The sequence below is a fragment of the Anser anser genome, assembly GCF_964211835.1.
Source record: "Anser anser genome assembly, chromosome: 3".
NCBI classification, from domain to species: Eukaryota; Metazoa; Chordata; class Aves; order Anseriformes; family Anatidae; genus Anser; species Anser anser.
The window spans coordinates 79,577,094-79,595,565 of record NC_139722.1 but is presented as its reverse complement, the minus strand read 5'-3'; the positions used below and the strand labels follow the sequence as shown (position 1 = coordinate 79,595,565).

General features: G+C 45.5%; 1 long non-coding RNA gene across 1 annotated transcript; it reads left to right on the top strand.

Moving 5' to 3' along the window:
- The first annotated feature begins 3,256 nt into the window (after positions 1-3,256).
- LOC310897447 lies at positions 3,257-16,476 on the top strand. Its single transcript, XR_014582333.1, has 2 exons — positions 3,257-3,430; positions 13,215-16,476. It is a non-coding gene; the product is annotated as an uncharacterized lncRNA (long non-coding RNA).
- Positions 16,477-18,472: the final 1,996 nt, after the last annotated feature.

Genomic DNA, 18,472 nt, shown 5'->3' with positions numbered 1-18,472 from the left:
GTTCTGCTCTTACTCACGGTGTATTCCCATTTCTTTTCTAAAGATTTCTTCTCTCCTCGGCACTCTGTAAAACAAGGAGCATAAGGCTCCTCAAATGCCTTCAGATGCTGCTGAGACTTCTGTCGCTGAACCTTAAAGCTGTTGTTTAATCACTTCACTCACAGCCAGATGCAACCTTTTGCTTAGAGAAACTTCTTCAGTCTGGTATGTGCTTTCAGTCAAGATCAAGCTGTTTTCCAAAGGTCTTTTCAAATCTGCAGTCATGTCTTATTTGAGCTCCAGCTGGGCTCCTTTCTGAGTGCAGTGTGTCCTGGTTTACAGCACAGTGTCTTTTTCTGCGGCTGTTGTTTTACCCTCGGTGTTTGAAGCTGACTCCATGCCTTTGCCATCCTGTGCCCACGTCGTCTGCTGTTAAGGAAGAGCCAGGAAACAAGGGCCTCTACCATGCCGTGCCCAGTATGGTGTAATGAGGGAAATAGGTGAAGCGAAGGTGTTTTAAGGGGAAGACTCCAGCTGTCTGTGCAGAGCTACCTCCAGCAATCACAAAACACTGTGCCTGATAGACGGCTGGTTCGTCCAAATGTCTGATGAACACTTGACAGTCTACTAAGATAAGTTACTGTCTAACCACTGCTTCATACTGTATTAATTTATTCACTGGTTTCATGCCAGTAATGAATAATGGTACAGTTCAGGGAATTACAATTTTTGAGGTTTTTTTTTTTTTTTTTTTTAACCTGGCAGCTAAATGTTGTCTGATTTTGCAAGTTAAATTATCAGCTCAGGATATCTCTTAACCTACTGTCACAAATGTGACAGGCCTAATCTTTTTTTTTTTTTTTCTCTTGCCACCTAAAATAAGAAAATTCATCTGAAATAACTGCCTTGGAAAAGTTAAGTTAAGAATCTTTCAAGGATAGTTTAAATGATCTTTTTTTCCCCTTTTTTGAAATTTCTAGATAATAATTAAAAAAAAAATTCACTCTACACCATTGTGTGTCAAGTGTAGAAGTAAACAGTCATATTAATTCTTACAAGAAATTCTGCCTAGAAATGACAAATTCTGCCTAGGAAATGACAGTTCTCTCTACCATGTCTTGTGTGTGAACATCATAATGTTCATAGTAAGCAAACATAGACACAGTTTAAGTACATTCCAAATGCAAATACAACTAGCAACTGGTCTTGTGTTTTGGGGTTCTGCACAGCCTGTTTTCACTGAACACAGAAATAGTTTGCTGAAAACTATTTGGTCAATTATCTACTATTTTCCCGTTTGGCTACATATATAAGGAGGAACAAACCAGAATATATAAAACAGTTAGATATCAATGCAGTAATAAGAAGTGTAAGATGACTGCTAACAGTAGCTAATTTTGGAGCTCACAGATAACACAATTTGTTTATTTGCTTGTGGCTGCTATCCAGCAATAGTGGTGTGACTGGATGGAAAAGGACGTGATAGAAAAAAAAACTACAAAGTTGACACTGTTTGGCACTGCCAGCCAAAGAATGGGATCTAGTGGAGAGGCCGTGGGTGGGTTAGCTGCAGGGTACACAGAGGGACGAACACCTTGACACTGCTGCCTCCCTCTGCCCAGGCTGCTCTGCTCATCCAGGGGATGCCAATGCAGGGAGCAATGTCTTCTTCCATCCACCATCAAATCCACAGCTCAGGAGAGGATTTTTCCACAAATTTCACTGAATTCTACTTGAAAAAAGTCATGGAATCTACCACGTTGTCCCTTAGGTAAAGATGTAAAACTCACATTTAGTTATGTGTGCAGACTAACTGGTCACTGGAGAGGGAAATTAAATGGGGTGCAAAGTCCCAAACTTCAATAATCGTAACTCCTACTGAAGTCACTCGGATTTAGGCATCTCTTTTCCTTTGAGGTGATGAACCAAAGAATTTCCCATATCTCCATCAGTGAAATGAATTCCAAAACAACAACAGGGCTGGAAGCTTAATTTCTAAAAACAGCAGTGTACCCCATTAAAAAACTGGTGTTATATTTCATTTGGTGACTGTTCCAATAATACCCTCAACAGCTGTTGCAGCATCTTGGTTGGGATTCCTCTCACCTAACTTTAGTCATCCCAAGTTAGGTCTCCAGTCTAAATCTGATCCTTTGACCTCCCTCAAAGCCATGTGGCTCCACCAGATGGCTATTCAGAGCTCCAAAAATTTAGTAAGGGGAATTTCTGTGGTTCCATAGTTGAGTTTACTTTAAACAATCAACTGTTTTACAAGGCCCTGCTCTGAGAAAACAACCTTTAACCCTTTAAAAAATCTCTGCATTCTGTTAAATAGAGTGTGAGACACACGAAAACCTCAATGTAAAATAAAATAATTGTGTTTACTTTTAGAGATTTCAACTGCCCCTGTAAATCACCAGCTGTAAAGCAGTAGGAAGCTGGCTGTGGATGGCCCCTGAGAGCAGGACACAGAGCTCCAAAGAGCTCCCAAGGACCCCAGAAAACTAAGGATGCTTTGGTCTCATTTGTGTCTCCAAGAGGTGATAGGGAAGCATGCTTTTATTTCAACAGTGCTACTTTTGAACTGAGGGTGACAAAACCCGAGGTATCAACCTAGGAAGAGCTGCAGTTTTCAGCGTTACAGCAAAAAGGCCTTCCCCAGGCAGAGGGGAGGAGTGAGGAGATTGCTCTCTGGAGCCCATGGTGCTGCAGAAGCATCTCTGGGGCAGCCATTAGAGCTGACACAAATTTCAATGAGGCTGTAAAGAAATGCAGCCACTTCCCAGAGGAGCTCTGCTGAAGACCTCAGCGCTACAGCTTAGTTATATTAGCAGGCTCTACTTAAAAGCAGTTCATCCCTCCAGGTAAAATATAGACCTTCCCAAAAAGTGGGCTCTTTCAACTCCAGGTAAAAAGCAGGGAGTACTATCTAGGACATAGAGAGCTAGATACTACTCTGAAGTTTCTCAGAAGCACTGAAAAAAAAAGGAGGGAGATTAAGACAAGCATCAAGCTTTTTGGTGGAGTAGAAAATGGAACTAATATTCTGGTGTCCTGATCTGCTGTTGTTTTCCTCTTTCTAGAAGGGTTTCTTTTGTTTTAATTCCCTGTGCATGGGGACCATTTCTGCTCATTCATACCACCTGAAGGAGGTAATTTAATTTCCCTGTATGTGGTAGCCAAAGTTGTAATTAATCTCAGGACCTGTAAGTACTGGAGCCTCCATCTGTGGTGACTGGTTGCTTGCCAGCTGTGGCTAATGATAAGGTACTTTGGCAAGGGCCTTTGGCCACACTGCCCAGAGTAAGATCAGTCCTGCTGAACAGTGAGGTGGGTCCTTACCACCTTTATGTGGCTGATGGTGTTATGAAGCTATATCCGCTATAGGTGCTGAGAAGGACAGAAGCAGTTTTGTGGATGGAGCTTTGTGGATCTCAGCTAAAAGTTACTGGTGAGTAAGTTGTTTTCTACCTGTAAAGCCCTCTTGCAGCAGCCTGGCTGCAATCAGCAGAACAGGAGATGGTGAGAGCTGACTGTGGTAAGCCTTTGTGTTCTTTTTCATTACATCCAAACACCCCTTTAACTGCCTGATTGACAGGGCCCTTTGAAAAATGTTGCTTTCTGAAGAACTAATTGTATTTTTGGATGTTGAGGTCCTGTTGTTCTGATGTTTGAAGTTTGTGGTACAGTTAAATGTGAGAATCATCTTTCCTGGCCGGGCTTTTCTTTACTCTCCTAAGGTCTAGCCCCCCATCCACTTTGCTTGGAAGGACTGGTCCCAGTTGTGCTGAAATAGGTCTGTGGGAAGAGCTGTTCTTGGTCTGGCCTGAGGTGACTTCTCTGTTTTCCTCTGAAAAGAGAAGTGCTCCTTTTGAACTGTTTTTAATTTTAGCTCTTACTTCTGTTCCATGTGAAGAGTCCATGTCCCCTGGGGACATGGTATTTGCCTTTCCTTGAACCCTGCTCCTATGGTCTCTCAGGCTGGCTCTGCTTCCAGAAACCAGCTTTGTCTTTGATCTGTGTGTGTCAATTCATTTCTCTGAAGATGAAAATGCCCCCCTTGCATTTGGAGAAGAGACTGTGTAAGCCATGTGTACCCCCACGTGTTGGCCCAGCAGCAGAAAGGTAGTGTGGCAGAGGGGCATTTCCAGAGAGACTTTAATTTGGGGAAGGGGAGGCACAGGGCTGCTGGTGTGTGGCTGCTGCTGTAGCTGTGCTGAGCACATCTCAGTCCTGTGCTGTGGATTCCACTCTGCTGGTAATTGAATTGAAATCAAAACATAACCGCATCGCTCTCACGCTCTGGCTGCTAAATAGCAGTATTGTGAATGAATCAGAGTTACTTCAGAGAATCACTTTAATGTGGCAGAATTGCAGCAATCAGGGGACAAAGTTAGATTTAGGAGTATCTGGTAAAGGAGCTGATTAGAGTTCAAAGGAAAGCTGCTTTTGTTCAGCCTTTCTGCAAATAGGGGTATGCATGGCCCAGAGGAATTAGCAGTGCTTGAGGGACAGAGTAACACCTGACTCCCGCTCTGCCCTGATCTTTACTTCCTGGCTTTGTGTGGACACTTTTTTTTTTTCCTGACATTTTTCCCAGGTTTAAGAGTAGTTAGTTCCTTGGCTCTTAGTGCTCTGTAAGACTGCTCATTTCACTCTATAAAGAGCTACGTGGGCAACAAATTACCTCTCCCCCACCCTCTAATGCCAAACCAGCCAAGCTGAAGGGCAGGAAATGGAATTGTTCGGTATCAGAAGCTGCAGGTTGATGGTTGGAGCGAGCTAGTGGGATTTTAAACAATTAATTCCTTGAGATAACCTTATGTCCTGCCTTCTACAATGATAAATGATGCCATAGCTCGGTGTTGCTGCTATTCAGCACTCCTTCGTGTTGATCTCATGTGCATCCCGCTGTCTTTGCTGTCGTTCCCATAATGTGTCTTCGCCATCTGCTGCAGCCTTGAACGGGACCATGTCCTTTGAGCCTTGCACAAAAGGATTACCCTAGTGAGAGAGGGAGGTGAGTGGAAAAAATAGACAAGCCTTAGAAAGGAGAACCACCAAAAGAGTATTGTTACTGGTTGGCATGCTATAGAGAGATGCAAAGGAGGCTTGTGATACAGGCATGGTATGTCGGGGTGGGCAGGGAGGGGTGCTGGCTCTCCTCGCTCCCAGCAATGATGGTGGGTAACAGTGAGTGTTTGGTAAGGAAGTCTGTGTTTCAAGGGGCTTATGTCTGGGCAATCCAAACTTCCTGGTGTCAGACTGCCACAGCCATGCAAATGAGGAAATGAAGGCTAACTGGAGGGGTAAGCTTCACTATAAATTAGTGAGCCAAAACACTTTTTTTTTTTTCATTTAAATCCATAGGTTTATTTTTTCAATCTTGAAATAGATACAAAGACTTTCCATGTACCGTGGATTGGTAGAAGGAAAGACGTTAAGGCTCAGTCATGCTAACATGGGCACTCACATTTTAATGAGCTCTAGTAAATAGCCCTGTGAACAGAAAATAAAAATACAATGGTTTTCCAACTTTTTTCATGTTGACAGGAAAAATAACTATCAACTTGCTCATATGAAAAAGTTTTTCTCAGCTGAACATATGAAAATTGGAATCTTGCAACTTCTATCAAGAACTATTCTAGCTTTACCTGGAACTACCTTTAAGTACTTTACAGTCACTTAAGTATTCCAAGTTAAAGGAGGGGGAGGGGGGGGAAATCTGTGGCTAGACATACCCACCAAGAATTCATATCATGACTCTTTTTTTTTTTTAAGTATGATGCTAGATATCAGAGAGAAACTGACTTATACATTCGTTGACAAGCATATGGAAAGACTAATAGTTGGTTTCATTTCTGATGCCATCTTAGTTGGATCTATTTAATTTGTATAAAAGAATGTTTACAGGTGTGCATTTGTAGGTGTATCTCCTTCTTGTGGGAGAAAGAATAGCCTGTAGCCTGAGTTCTTGCTGTGATATGTTGCCACTTATCTAACTCAGTCTAGACCAGGACAAATGAATCTATTGTTTCTGATCTGTAGGTCAAATCTATTGCCTCTTATAATTACCTGTATGACAACTCGCCTAAAAGGCCTTTATGCTTCACAGGCTGGTTAAAAGACACAATAGATTTTCTTTCTTTCTTAAACCAAGAACTTCAATTTGCTCTTGGGATGTAGCAATCAGTAATGATCAGGTATTTCTTCTGCTGGCAAAGGTGTTAACCTGTCTGTACTGGAGCCTTATATGCTTTGAGGTATGCACTGTTGACCCTGTTCCTTGAAAAATAGTGTTGAGGGCTAGGGCAAAGGTGGCACTGTTGTTCTAGCACTGCCTGGGACCACCTGGAGAAGTCCTCAGTGCAGGATATACCAGGCACTCCCTTTGTGTGAGTAAAGGAGGAGAGGAAAGTATATAGTATATAGGGAAGTAAAGTTTTGCCATACCAGGTTTCCTGCACAGAACTACAAAGCAACATGACAAATAATTTCCAGCACTTTTCTTCAAGGTCAGCAATTTCAGAAGTCTTTCCAAAACACCTAGGTTATGATTGCGGCTGTCTGCCTTTGCCGTTTCAAAAGCTTCTACCTATCAACACAAGTGTTTCCCTGTGCAAAGCTGCTGAACTGGTTTCATCCTGCCTGCAGAGTTGGCTTATTTCGGCTTATGAAGTCAGAAGTTTCTGGAAGAAACTCTGAATCTGCGTGGTGTACGTAACTCCCTCTCAGGTTTCATAAGCAAGATGAATACATTTGCACTGAAATACAGTAGGAATAACAAGCCGGGGCACTTTCTTACCTGTTGATAAGTTATTTCCTCATGAGATGCAATGTATTTTGCATAAGTCTAGTGATCTCTCACATCTTGTTACCTAGGAGGCGGTTTACAAGTGATCTGGACTAGTCTCATCAGCACCACAGAAGGCTTTTTGGTTTGTTTTTTGCAGTTTCCATACTCCCTCCTGGGGGGGGAGGGGGGTCTCTGAGTACTCTCGAGAGATGCTCTGAGACTGTCCACACCCAGCTCAATAGCACGTGTCAGGCTCCAGGCAGGCTGCCTTCCTGTGGGGTATTTCTGGTTGTCCAAAACTCTCAAAAATACTTTCTGTGAACGGACAGAAAGGCACAGCTCATGAGTTACCCTAGCTGACTTGGGGCTCTCGGTAGCAGAGTGTCTTCAATTGCATCAAGGAGTCAAAATATAATTGTATTTTCAAACTTCTCTTCCTTGGCTTGAAATCACAATCAGTTGGCGATGACAACTTTGTTTTTTCAAGTAAAACAAACATAAATCTCCACAGAAAAGTTGAGAATATTTTTTTCCAACCTCAGCTTTGTCAAGGGACACTGATCAGATGGGTATAAAATGATGATATTTGTCAGCAGTTCTTCATTTATTGGTGGTATGGGTCCTATGCTTGTGGAAGCAGAGTAACATAGAGAAGAATAAGGGAAATGTCATTTGAAAGCTGTTTAATCAGCTACTTGTGAAGGTTCAGACCTAGGGGAGAGCACTGAGGGACAGAGGAGTTGTAGTAAGTAGTTTAGGCTCCTGTACGCAAGAAAGAAAACAGAGAAATGTATCTATCCTGGCTTTCTGTGGAAATAGCAGTACTGCTATAGCAGTCACTATTTTGAATCCAAAACAGAATTTCAGTTTGGAGGAGTATCAACACCCTGGAGACCTTTGTGATTACAAAGAATGTAGAAAGACCAAGACTGAAGTCACCCTGATTTGGGAAGATCAGAAATTTGAATCTGATTCTCCTGTATTGCAGGGAGGCGCACAACTGCTTGTCTGCTGGCTGTGGTGAGAAGCACAGGTGGTTTCTTAATTGCTGTTTTTTTCTGTTTTGCTTTGCTTTCCTTAAGAAGACTAACAAAAGCATGATTTCCTCACGAGGAAGAACTGAGGAAGTGGGAGAAAAGAAAGGTTTCTTTTCATAGGATAGGAGCGGTATTTCCTGCCCAGCTCTAGCACTGTTATTCCATCAGTTTAGGTACTACTCAGGTGAGCAGTGTTTTTGGTTGGTTGGGAAACTTCTAAGGGGAAGTACTTTTTTCCTAGAAACATCTGTTTCCAGTACTTTCTGGCTCCTGCTCAAGTCTAGAGCTCCTCAAGGATGGTCTCTCATCTACTCCTCCTTCTTCCCCCCCATTCCCAGGACCCAAGGGAGGCAGAAGGTGCACAGCACAGGAAGGGAAGGCTTTGTCATTCATAATTGTGGTTAACCAGGCTTGAAAGCTGGCTTAGCCTCAGTCTGAGCTGAGCTTTGTTTTGGCTGATAGTTCTTAGTTAATGCCAATTCCCTTGTCCAAATTCATCAAAGAGATTTATAGGAGCTTGTACATAGGTGCTCTTCTCAGAGGAGAAGGGAAAAAAAAAAATCAGCACTCAAAGATGAGAGGAGCTTGGCTCTCCTCCCTGGGGAGGAGAACAACAAGTGCTAGCAAAGCAGAAAGCTCTCCGGAAGGGCAGTGAGTAACAGGGAGGAGGAGGGATGACTTTGCACTTGGAGCATATCATTGCCTCTGTCCTAGCCTCCTCTGTAGCTTCTGAACGTGCTGTTTTGCCACTTGATGCTCCTGTGCCACTGTACAGACAACCTACTGCTGGGCAGTGTGCACGCTGGACCATGTTGGATCGCTCCAGCTGGGCAGGAATTGTTTTTGTAGGTGTTAATGTGTACAAGTTGGTTCAAGCAGGCATTGGTATGTTATCAACCAGCAAACAAATCCTGTGCATCAGTGCTTAGCTACTGGGGATCCTAGAAAGAAATAGAAAGTCCCGTTGCTCACAGTATTGCTCCAAGGAAATGTGTTTTGTTGCTGAATATCTTTTTCCCCTCTTTGAGCTTAGCCCTAGTGTCTCTCCTGCAGACAGCAGTTCCTAGTGCATAGCAAAGCTGAATATGGAACAAAATGACATTAAAAAGAAGCCAGAGCCTTTGCTGATCTAAGCTTAAGCATTAGATGACATATGAAAGCCATTAAAGCTAGGCCAATTTACATCTGTATTATCAGTGAAATTCAAAATGCTATCTGCCTCTCTTTCTGTGTAAGCTGTCATATGCATGTACCTTGTAAATGGCAATACTGCTGGTGTTGTGTCTTTCTGCTATTGTTTTTTTGTTATTGCTGTTTACTCTTAAGTACTTACCATGTACCCCTGTGCATCATAAGATCATGAACAGGTGCACAGGGCCAGACCTCTTGGCCTGTTGGTCCTGGCAAAGGAGGAGGAAACCGCTCTCTTCCTCATCTAGCAGAGTCTTACATTAACTGTGAAATGCTGGGTGAGAGGGAAGTCCTAGGTTACGCAAGACTGCTGGAGAAATGGCCAGGAAGCACAAGAGCACGGAGGAAACATATGGATAGCATTTGGGTTTTTAACTGTGGAAGCTGAGAATCTGCACGTGCTAAAGGAGCAAAATGATTTTCAGGGGGTGTGGTTTTTTTTTGAGGAAAATCCATGATAGAGATCCCAAACCTTTTCCTTAATGTTTGGGCTTTCCTGTACGGGCTGCTTCATTCTTATTTCAGGCTAAAGTAAATGGAAAAAACATAAGGGGTCCTGTAACCACTGCCTAGAGCTAACTTTGATGCTCCAGAGCAGCGAGTGTAGTGATGAGAACTGAACCTGTGGCCAGAAGCAGAGGGGAGGGTAAGTGCTAGAGGCCACCCTACCACCCTGGGGGTGGCATGCAGGGGGGACAGGACCACAACAAAGGGTCCTAGCAGGCAGGTTATAGAGGCTGGCTGCTGTGACTAATGCCTTGGTGTGCAGCCAGGTGCTAGAGGCAGACCTTCCTGCCCATGGGTGTGGGTTCACGTCCCTGGTCTCCAAAGGGCCAAAGCCTTCTGGCAAATGAACCCTTTGGGTTTAGCTTTTGTTTCTCTTCCTCTGTTATTCCCCAGCTACTTTGCTGCCTTCAGGCCTCTCTAGCTGCCTCCCAGTAAGGATGGCACAGCGAGGGTCCCAGTGACCCATCCCCTGGAGAACGAAATCTCATCCTACTGGCAAGTGGTGCTGGATGAGTTAAAGCCTAGCTGAGACGTGTTTGTGGGCTGTCCTTGGGTGTTCCTCTGAGCTGGCGACAAAGGAAACCAAACAGGAGGTGCTAACAAGGAAGGAAGGGCCTGTCTGCTGCAGAAAGCTTTGAAAGTTAGGAATTAAAGGGATGAAAAAACAGCTCTGGTTAACTTTCTGTAACTCATGTCAATCTCTTTTAGTTCTGTGCTTGTAGATCTAATCTCTCTCCCTGTCATTGTTTACATCAGGTTCATCTGAGCTGTGCACCTTGCATGTGAAAGGATCTTCAAGGTTTGATACCTTCTCTGAAACTCATGCCTTAAGATGTTCTTCTAATAATAATAAAATTCACACGACAGTGTTTCTGGTGTACTGTTTCTCCTTCACTACTCACAGCTGCTGCTCTATGGCTGTCATAACATCTAGGGCATTGAAGTTGTTTACATCCTACCTTGTTTTTGAAACAGTAGAGAAAAGTATGTTCAATCAAACAATGCTTCACAGTGGGACTTGACCAGCCAAGCTCCTTAGGAAGGTATAGTGCTACGTCCTTTAGAGGTATGTGGGTCCTCTGAAGTTTTGTACCTAGCTTTTCTTGCAAGAAGAGCTATGTTCAATCTTTCATTTGGGCAGTGTATGGAAAGGAACATTGATTTTTGTCTCGACTCTCCATCTTGTATGCAGTTGTAGAAAGCCTTTGAAAGTCCGCAGTTGTAGGAACTGTGACAACTGGCTGAAAGCATCCCGTGAACTTGTGAGGAAAGGCAGCAGATGCTGAATGCACAGCCTGTGTGCGGCCAAGGGGGCTGCAATGCACCAGGGGAAATTAATTTGTTGCAGATGCTCTTGCTGTGACTGAGCCAGAGGAGGGAGGAGGAGGAGGGGGCCACGTTGCTTCTGACCTGCATGCTGCTGAGGAACATTTTTTCCCTCGATAGCTGAATTTGCTCTGTATGGTTGGGATGGATGGGAGCCCTCATTTGAAACCTTGTCACTGTTGTATGTTGAAGAACTAGGTATCCTCTGCACCATTTCTGCCTCCCCATATCCACAGCAATGTTCGTGAGTAGTCTGTCTTGCTCTTAATATCTGAGAGATGAATATAGCAGCTAATAAGGGAGAAGCTTGCTGCAGTCCTTGAAACCATATAGCAAATGAGTGCTTTGCTAATCTTAGATGGGCTTTGAAGTCAGCATTTCTAAAAGCTTCGCAAGATCCCTTTTCATTGTAACCACAATAAGAGAGTATATCGGAGATGACTTTTGAGATGGTACAAAAGGCAGCAATTGAATTTCCAGGTATTGTTGCACTTGCACATGGCACCAGGGAAAGAACTTCAATGTGAGGGGACTCAAAATCAGATTAAAAGGTTGCAGGCACTTGCAGGATTTTGCTACCACTAATTCACTGAGCATCTTCTATGGGGGGAAAAAAAGCACTTTAAAAATTGAGGTGTTTTCAGTGTGATATTGGGTGGTCAAAAATGGGAACTTGCACTCTATTTGGCTTTGTTCTTTTTTTACAGCCCTTCTGAGGGATGGCACTTCATGGGACTGCCCAGCCTTTGTCTGTCCCACAGTCATCTTTTTCCATCCCTCTGTTGTTCCCCTCCTGAGCCCTGATCCAGGCTGTTGCTAAACTGAACAAACTTGAGCATACACAAGGTAGACTGAGGAGTGAGACTCAGAATATGTATGTAAGGTCCTGACCTGAAGATCCACAATCTTCACAGGCCATAGCACCTGCAGCTTCCACGAACTGGTGGGAAGCCCAAGTACTACTCTCGTGGGAACACCAGCACGGCTCCTCTGGCTCCCTAAAAGCAAACATGGGAGAGAGGTAACTCATCCATTTGAGAGACAGGATTTCTTCTCAGTGAGATGCAGCTGTGAAAAACTAATCACAGGCTTTTAGTGCTGTTTTGAGAAGGAGGCGGGGGAAACTCTTGTATTTTGGCTGTGCTGTCCCACTACCAAAAAAAAAAGATGAGCAGAGCTTTCCCTTGGGCTTCAGCCCCTGGCCATGCTGTTACATTCTGTGATGTTTGGCAGGCAGGGCTGTGGAGGGTAAGGAGCTGCCATGTAGGGCAAAGGATGTCCTGTTCTTTTATGTATGTGTTTTCCTCAAATGCTGCTCTACAGGTGAGTTTGGGCTTGCGTTTTTCTGTTATTCACACAATTTCAGAGGTGGTAGCAGCACAGTTTAAGTGTGCTATCTGGTGCTCCTGGGTCTGTCTATATGCTACCTGCTTTGCTCTCCTGTTGGCAGAAGTGTTAGGCTCATTATCATGGAAAAGAAAAGATCCTTTCTGACTTAACTGGAGTGATATGGTTGTCCCGACCTGGTTACCTGGAAAACTGGCACTTGAAACCTGCTTTTTCTAAACAACAAAGCAAATATTTCAGGTGTTGGAAGACAGCGAATGGGGATGAGTCTTGAACTGGAAAAGGCCCAGTTCCTCAGAGACCAGCAGTGCTTTCTGTTTGGTTTGTGCTGAGCAGCTCAGAGGACTGGTAACTAATGAGCCACTCAGATGTGGCCCTCACTGGTAATGCAGCATCAGCTGTTTTGGACCCGGCTGCTCAGTGAAGTAAGCCAGACCACTTGATTTCTGTCCCAAATGCATGTGTTCGCATCAGGAAGTAAAACTGGGGCCTGCGCTAACTGGCACCGCGGCTGGCCATCTGTGCACAAAGGGAGCGTGGGCCGGCCCCGAGCACATGCGCTGGAGAGGAGGTGCCCTGGGCTGGGGAAGCTGCCTCTGTTGCTGACAGGGCTGGAAGTGGTGGAGGAACTGGGCTGGAGCTGAATTTGCTTTAATGGTGGTTGAGGCCCATTGGAGATGTGGTTTCTCCTGTGAGAAGTGAAGCCCTCGCTTGGCTGGGAGGCAATGGGAAGGGTCAAGCACCCCCCTGCTAGGACAGTATGTAACTGCTGGTTGAAATCCAGACCTCTCCACCTCCAGGAAACACTGGTTGTTCAGAAGATACTTGGTCCTGTCCAGCGTGCCTCAAGAGCCCTGGTCTGAGATGAGGTTTTAGGGCTAATGTTGTCTGTGCAACAGGGTTACGGCTCTGGTTCATCTGCCAGGGCAGCTCTGCTGTCCCCACCTGAGTCTGTGCTAAAGAAGCACTTGTATCGCATAAGGTGGTAGGGAATAAGGTTGGTCACTATTCTCTCCTTACCTTTATTTCAGGTGAAGTTAATTGCAAATGAGGTGTTTACTAACTGGAGGTGAGAACACCATCTGCAATTACATCTATCAAGTACAGAGAGAAGCTTTAGAGCTGAGCAAATAATGTTTGTGGCTTACCTATTCCCAGGGAATGCATGGCGCTGCTTCCGTATGTGCAACTCTGCCTGCTCTCCTGAAATCCATTTGGGAAGATAAGTGAATCATTTCTCATCAGGCTACAAGAATTTCAAAACTTCTCTCCAGGGTTCCTTCGACACTCCTCTGCGCACATCTTAATTTCCTGTAACTGTCCTAATCCACTTCCCATAGGTACCCATGGGAGCCTTGTTATCGACCTCAACTGGAAAAAGGATTGCTTCTCTCCCTCATTATAACTGCTATTAACTGGCACAGTTCTTCTCTGCCTCCATCACAGGGGCCATTAACATAATAGGTCAGAGAAAGCTAGCTCTGCCTGTGCCCCTCAAAGGGTGCCTGCAGAGCAGGGAAGAAGAGTGCTGGCTGTGCAAGAGGAGCTGCTCTTGCCACCTGGGTGTGCTGAGACTGGGGGCTGTCAGCCAGGGTGCCCTCCGCCAGCATTTACACCTGCATGCCTCGGAGAGTGATATGGGTGACAGGCTGGAAACTTCCCCAGATTGAAGCTCTTTAATTGCCTGTTCCTGAAGCAGCCTCTGGGGTGAAGCAGTGCTCAGCTGCTTGTTACCTGCCTGGCCTCCATAAGCTCCCCACAGAGCCGGTGGTCAATGGAGATGCTGAATTGCCCTTGGAGCTCACCTTTCTCTGTTCCTTTCCCAGAGTAACAAGGTATGAGAACTGGGGAGAGCTGCCAATTTAAACAGTACCCTCCCTCCTGCAGTGGCATGACAGAGCACGCTGACGGCTTATCTTCTGCTGCAGCGCTGGGAATACCTGGATTTCAGGCCAGAGTTCAAGCAGGGGGCCTGGAAGCAGATTTAGTGGAGAACATACAAGGACAGTAGTGTCCCATGTGCTTGTTCGAGGAGCGAGGTGCAGGTTCTGTAGGAAGATCCTGGGATAGCTGGGGCACCTGAAAACCCCGAGAAGTTTAAGCTACTTCAACTAGATGCATGTAGGACAAGAGGTTGGTGTGGTACAAGACTGCCAGGGCCTTGGACTGACCACTGGAAGGTGTTTCAGATGATCATGCTCTCAGTGGAGACCCTTTCCTTCTGAAAAGCAGCCCCTTTCCTCTGTGACCCCAGAGGCAGGATGCTGCTGCTTCTCCTGTGCCCAGGCTCTCATGTTTGCAGTACCTTGAGCTAGTCCTTGCATGAGACATTTGAGGTGGGAGGGCAGGGCTAAGACATAGTTCTGCCCTGTGTAGCCTGCCAGCTACAGCTGCTGGTGTAACAGCAGAGATCCCAGCATCCTGGTCTTTCTGGGGCATCCACAGGTGGTGCTCAGCCTGAGAGGAGCATGGTGCCTGTGCTAGGTGTGGGACAGGCCTGCAGTTAAAGTCTGGCTGATGTTACGGATCTCTTAGCCTGACATCTGCCCTAAATGTCTTCCTGTGGCCATGCAGACCAAAGGGGGTGTGGAGGGAGAGATAAGCAAAATAATCTGCAGGAGGCTGCATGTAGTCTTCAATCCCAACAGATCAAAAGCATCAAAATTCAGTCGGGATAAAGGACGGCTTGGTGATACTCTTCGAGGGGGAGGGGAACCATAAAAGAGGATTAGGAAAGAACTTGTACTTCAGCACATGGCCAATATGCAGAGCTTGCTAAGAGTCATAAAGATCTGTAATTATATTTGTATGGATTATACTAATCCATGAACTTGTAACCCATGGGACGTGGTCATGTTGGGCTGGAGAAACACAATTATCAGACACTGCTTTGTGATGTGCTAGTACATGTCTTGGGGCTGGCTTACTAAGTGGAAAGATCCTACCAGGGTTAAGGTGCTGGCTGATAGTGCAACTATATTTTTTTTTATTGGGAGCATAGCCTCAAATGTATATTTGGGAGGCAGGAAAACCCTACCACCTCTTAAATTTGCCTTAAGGAACAGAATAATCAAACATATATTTGAATACAATCCAGGAAATTACTTGTGTTTTCACTTCCTTGCTTGTATTTACATAACCAACAGCCCAGCAATCTTAAAATTGCAGATCATGGCTTGCTTTGCTCACCTCTTGAGAATAAACTCACCCCAGCTTCATTCATTTAACTTCAATATTTCTCATTCTCTGGCTTAACTGGAGCTTCAGGTTCTTAGTCCCCACAAAGAGTGGCTCTGTTCAGGCAGCTCACTGGTGTTTCACTGTCTGAATCCTAGCTTCCCCTCTTCGCTTTGGCAATTGCTCAGATATCCCTGACAGCAGCCTTTTAAAATGTTTTATCTGGCATTGTTTGCTAATGCCTCTCCTGTGACAGGAGCAACGTGATTTTGTATGCTCATCCAAGACTTTAAATGCTGCAGAGATTAGCAAGGGATGCAGGTACTCAAACACTCACCTGCAGCATGTACTCGGAGGAGGCTGTGGCCACACTGGAATATCTCAGATGCTATTAAATAAGACTGAAAGATAAATTATTGCCGTCAAGGAATCAGGGCATGGATAAAATTAACTGACCTCCTCCGTTAAGCTGTTGAGCATCCTCCATATTTCCTGAAACTGGGGGTGTTGGAAGAGCTTGTGGTATGAACATCTCACACCTGTAGCACTGAACACTTTATGCCTACCTTGGGAGTAGCAGTGAGATTACGACAGTTGATAATATCAGCTCGATATCTGGCTGGACTATGTTTTGTGTTGCAGAGCTTGCCTTACTAACATGGATTGAAGCCAACCTGGGAAGGCAGTGTTCCTGTGGGTTCTGTGACCTGTTGGGTTCTGGATCTATTCCATGTGCTTTCCTTAAAGATGTACAAAACCAGGCAAGACAGATGAGTTTTGCTGTGGAGAAACCCACCTTCCAGAGACTTTCTGAAAAATGTTTGTAGGAATCCAGGCTGGGTGGGAGAAAATGTGTAAAAGTGTACCTTCCAGCTGCCAGGGCAGGGAGATAGCAATACACTCAGGGAGAGGCAGCAGGTCTCCCAAATGCCATTTGGGAAGAGTTGCGAGTGAACTTCTGAACTTCAGTGTTCTTGGAAACTGCTAACCTGATGTGAATCTGCTTCCTGGCACATAGAGCACACTAACCTAAAAATGCTTCAGCATGTAGTGTTGCCATCTGCTACAGGATGGAAGTATCTTCATAGTGGATAATAAAGTATTTTTTTCTCTGCTAGCTTCATGTGTTCCTCTGGAAATGTGGATGGGCCCTCAGTACCTTTCCCAAGTTTCCCAAAGGTCCTTCATGAAGTCAAAAGGCAGAAGACAACCCCAATCAAGGATCTGGCCCAACCCATAGGTGGAGCAAATTGCTGTTAATTTAAGAGGTGGTGGGATGCAATGTCTTTAGTTAGAGGTATGGGAGGAGGGCAGAGACAGTTGTACTTGCACTGCAGCACACATACCAGACACCCAGCACAGGGATGCAGGCAGACCCCCCCCTTGCCCTGCTTGGATTAGCAGAACCACTGCTGGACCCATCTAGTGCTTAATGGTCTCTAACAGCAACACTTCCTAATTCAGAGTATGTGGATGGATGGGTATTGCAATGGATACCAGTCCATGGGTCTTGGTTTGCCCTAAGATGTTAAAAAAAATTAGTTGCCCTGTCAAATCTTAGTGATCCTGAAACTAGCCCTTCCCTCAGTTTTAGTCACAGAGTGCATTTCAACCAGGTGGAAGACTGTGACTGTTCCTCAGTGTCATCTGTCCTCCACTGACCAGATTGTTAAGAGAAGTACTGAGACTTCATTAAGAAGTCGGCAAACTGGAAATAGGAGAGAAATATGGCCCTGAGGGTGGGGAGTGGGGGGGAAGGTGAGGAGAAATATTGTGTTCATGCAGAGCATTTGGTATTTAAGACTCAGTAGCGCTTGCAGAGTAGACCGATCTCTGGTTCAAAATGGCATGAGAAACGCTGATTTGCCAGCACTCCCAGGGCTGCACGTCCTGTTCCCTGGTTCAGTGGGGTTTGATGGAGCTGCCTTTTCTTGTCCACAGACTGCTTGGCACCGCCACCTGTGATATGTTTACTGGGTCAAGACAGGCTCCGTGACTCCTGCAGAGCTACTTTGAAACTGGTTAGGCATCATCTGACAGATACAGATGTGTTGGAGCTCTCATACAAAACACATCTTATGCACTAAAGTGTGTTCTGGCTTGATAGGATGACTTGTCCCGTGTGCTCATCACGCAAGCATGCCCTTAGGGCACACGATGCAGTTTGGGACGGGTTGACAGCAGGGATAGCCCTCCCAGCAGGCAGCTTGGACGCTACGTGCTGCAGGAATGGATGCTGAGTCTCAGGAACAGGCAAGGACACGAGAGCTACTGTGTCTGTGCTCTGGCTGCTCTCCACACAGCCTGGCTGAGGAGTAATGAACTGCCTGAAGAGACGCTCGTGAGGTGGCTCCATCTTGTCTCTTGTCCTGACTGCGGGTGTTTTCTGAGCAGATCAGTTCTTGCTGGCCCAAAGGGTACGCTGAGGGAGGTCAATCGAGGGAAGATATTAAGGAGCCCTATTACACCACTGTGCCTTCATGTGATGTGCAGGGGAAGAGCAAGGCGATGTCTGAGATGTGACAGAGGGGTGATTTCTGGGGCAGACGGGGTCTTTCCCTTGCTCCTGCTGAGCATCCTCATCTCTCCCAACGTGCACAGCAGCTCCTCAGCACCGCCCAGCACTGCAAATGGGCTCCTGGGCTCTGCCCAGTTGCGTGTTAAATAGCAAAATGTAGACCTATGGAGGGTTTATTTGCTGCATTTGAGCGGGCTTCTGCTTGGCAAGCGTATGTTATTCACTTTATCTACCAGTCTGGAGGACATGCAGGGGTTGAGAAGGGTGTCCCCAGTGTGGGGTGCAGTATGGGAAACAAGCAGGAGGTGGAGGGAAACCTTCTGGCAGGAGCTCCCTGCAGACCAGGCAAATGGTGGGGGGACCCCTGCTTCTTTGGATTAGCTCTGCATGTGGGCACTGCCTTTTACATCCTGTTCCCTGAATCTGGGTGAAGGAGACCTTTTTCCTATTTATACCAGATTTGTAAGAGTCTACAAATCCCGTCAGGGAAAAAGAACTTACTGTCCCTGTTTTGACATAAAGTAGAACATTTGTTCCATACAAAATCCGCTGTCGTGAATATTGCTGCTATCTCCAGGCGAGCAATTAGATGAT